The sequence below is a fragment of the Gorilla gorilla genome, chromosome 1, assembly GCF_029281585.2.
Source record: "Gorilla gorilla gorilla isolate KB3781 chromosome 1, NHGRI_mGorGor1-v2.1_pri, whole genome shotgun sequence".
NCBI classification, from domain to species: domain Eukaryota; kingdom Metazoa; phylum Chordata; class Mammalia; order Primates; family Hominidae; genus Gorilla; species Gorilla gorilla.
In genome coordinates, this window is record NC_073224.2 from 184,597,716 (window position 1) to 184,601,231 (window position 3,516).

The 3,516-nt window shown below is 45.7% G+C and overlaps 1 pseudogene; it reads right to left on the bottom strand.

The window, feature by feature from the left end:
* Positions 1-1,667: 1,667 nt before the first annotated feature.
* Positions 1,668-2,980, bottom strand: LOC101134388 (aspartate aminotransferase, mitochondrial-like; annotated as a pseudogene).
* Between the last annotated feature and the right edge of the window lie 536 nt (positions 2,981-3,516).

The following is a 3,516-nucleotide window of genomic DNA, read 5'->3' on the forward strand; positions in this document are numbered from 1 at the left end:
GCCTGGTCCCACAAGAGAATCAAGCCACAACAACATCAGCAGGAGAGTAGGTGCTCAGAAAGCATCTGGTAGGACTGAAGAATATGGGAAAATAATGCTTCTGCCACACCCTGCACCTTACTGGCTGTCTCCATGAGCACCTCATCCATTACCTTCCCAGCAAAAGCAATTGTCTGTTCCCTCCTGTCACCAAAGCTGATGCTCCATTTGCCTCAGCCATGCATGCCAAACTGAGTTCTCAGAATATACTTTGCCAGATCCAACCTCCAAACCTTTGTCTAGACTCTTCTCCATGCCTGGATTTTTTCCCTCTCTTTTTCTATAAGATAAACATCTTATCCATTCTTCAAAATTTGGATGATTGCACATCATCTTCTGCAGACCTTTCCTGTGGTCTCCAGACTTGTTAGTCTTGGCTTTGTTTAAAATGAATTGAATTGCCACGTACAAAAGACTCAATAAAAACTACCTTTTATCATCATTGCCAGCCCCATCATCACTGGCTGGAGTGTCATCTGCCTTGGAGGCATAGCTACAGAAGTCTAGAGAGCACTGGAATGGTAACTAAACAGTGAGTACAGCAGGGTTCTCACACTTTTGGACAGGTGGGGGTTCTACAGTAATTTTATTGTAACAGAGAAACTAAGCTGCAATAAGTCTATATGATTAGAGCAGACGGTGGCTGTCTTTCCAAAGGGTGAAGGCTAAGTCCAGCCGGCAGCACACAAAGCCCAGAATATCCTCTTTCCTGGCACTATCCTGCACCGCCTGACTCATGGTGTGAGATGAGTGACTGTACAACCACATTCAGCGAAGATAAGAGGTCTCACTGGGTAGAGGCAACAACCCAACAGGAGACAATTACACAATCGATGAAGAAGATGCGGAGATAAAATGCAGTTGCCTACTCTCCACTATTATTTGGCAAGAAAGTTGAGAGTATGGCATGAGCAGAAACTTATGTTCTTTGTTCTTAAATAAATCCCAATAGAAATGGGGTTATTATCAAACAAGCAGTAGAATGAGATGAACATCTAGGTTAGATAAAAGTATTTGTGCATAAGGAAAAGAAAAGCAATGATAAGAGAGAAGAGATGGCCTTCTCTTTTACTTAAATAAGACAGGAAACAGCATCTTTTATTTTCCATGCTGCAGTGGCTCATTAATTTTCATAAAACACAGTTTCTGCAATACGGTATATTGATAAGGTTGCTCCACCACGGGAGGACAAACATGAGGCTGACTATTAATGCCAGAACTAGGTCTGCTCTCAAAGCCTCTAATGAGTGCCGTTTCTCATGAGGAACCCCTGACACCATATGACACTTCAGTTAAATCTTCTGAAATATTGCAAGGGCATGATTGACAGGTTTTTTTTGGTGCTATGACTTTCTTGCACATGTAAACTCTTTCAGAAAAGTTGGCCATAAAAGGATAAAGAAGAGTTTGGCTTAGAGCTACAAAGTTCCAGACGCCAGTCATGGGTGCCTCTGCCCTGTGTCACTACATGTTCTTTTCTGAGAATCACAGTCATTGAGAGTCATACATTATGGTTGAAAGAAATGATCCATTTACCACCATCCACCCTCCCTCATCCTCTGTGCAAAGCTCACAAGAGCAGAGGCTGAAAACAGAAAGGTTGTCTCTGTTCCCTCACACCAGGGATATTACTTGGTGACCTGGTAAATAGCATAGGCAAGGTAGCCCACATTGCCAGAAGTGACCCCTGCCACAGAGATGTGGCCATCCTTTGTCATCTAGATGGAGAACTCCTTGGTCAGCCAGTCCATCTGTTCAGGCTTTAGCCCTGTGAAACAAAACTTGCCAACTTGGTCAGTGATGTGTTGCCAGTTGTGGGAGGAATCCTCCTTCTTCAGAGGAGGATTGTGGGAGTTCTTCTCCTCTTGAGGTTGAAAACCAGCTGAGTCCACATGCTAATGATGCAGTCGGCCATATTTTCACTTCTTGCAACCACTGTTTTTACAAATCCGGAGTGTTCAGAATGGTAGAGGCAATCCAGGCCTCATTGAGAGGAGAGTCACAATACGTGGGATGGATCAAGATTTTCAACTATGACTCCACACTTTTGGCTTCATCCACATCTTTGCAGATTATAGTAAAGTCTCCCACAGGCTCTCCATAAGCCCATGTTTTGGCATATGATTGGCAGAGACAAATGTTAATGCCCTGTTTGATGAAGTGGCACAAAGCCCCAGCATCCTTGTTACCGTCACCTCTGGCAAAGCCTTGATAGGCCATGTCAAAGAATGTAGAGATTCTTTTTCTTCACCCCATTGCTATTTCCTTCCACTGCTCTGGACAAGGGTCCTCTTCCATGAGATTATGGGCCCAGGCATGCAGGAGAAGAACACTTTGCGCTGGTATTTTTGAAATGTCCTCCATAGTGCCTGTGAAGTCAGAACCACAAGTCTTGGGGTCATAGTACTGATAAGCTTGTAGCTGTGTGCCAGCATCCCTGAAGTGTGTGATTTCCCTAGGATGGTTTGGGCAGAAAGACATCTCAGCTGAACTTTAAAACTCTTTACAGAAAACTGGCTCTGATCCTTAAGGCCCCAGTTCGAGAAATAGCCTGCACGGTGACAAACCAGTCACTTTTCAACACTTTGCTGTTCTTACCCAGGGCTAGTCCTGCAGATGTCTTGCAAAATTCAGCCAGTACCCCAATGAGCAGGTATTCCTTGTCCAAATTTTTTGTGGCAGTCTGGGCCTCTGCCTTGCAGATGTTAGACAGCAGATAGAGCTTTCCGTTGTTGTCCTGGTTGGCACCGATTACCAGATTCACCTTTTTGCTATCAGTGTCTCTCTTAAAGGCTTTGGTGACTCCCAGGATAGGATCTGGAAGTCCCACGTCCACATGGGCCCGCCAGAAGCTAGTCCTGTTGGAGGCTGCCATGGCAAGGCCCAGTTGGAAGGGAGCGGTGATCCAGGAGGTGATGTAGCCTGAGTGCAGCAGGGCCATGGTGGACGGGAGGAGGGCGGTTGAGTAGCTGCAGAACAGAGTGGAGGGCAAGCGGGCCCCTCCCACTTTTTAAAAGCAGTCAGAACGCTAACAGGGAAGGCAGCATGACCAGTTCAGAAGGCTACACACAGGGACTTCCACTCCTGGGGTGAATGTACCAATATGTGGGGAAGGACCTAGGCTAATCAAGCCCATGATGTGTAAACCCTGATGCCCTTAAACATATTGACAATGGAAATGGAACTCCTGAGGGAACCTGAAACCCCTATGCTCCCACTCTGGCTGACCTCCTGGATGATGTTTGATGAGCAGAGGATTGGAACCACGGAGAGCAGCAGTTGTAGAATTCAAATGCTCACTGTCATCAGTCTTCCCTCTAGAGAAATAGCCCCTCAAAGACCAGACAGTCCTGCCCTTGATCAGTTTGATTCCTACTGTCATAGTCTGCTTACACTGCCATAATGAAATTCCATAGATGGGGCGCTTAAACAACAGAAATTTATTTCCCACAGTTCTAGAGGCGGAGAAGTCAAAGA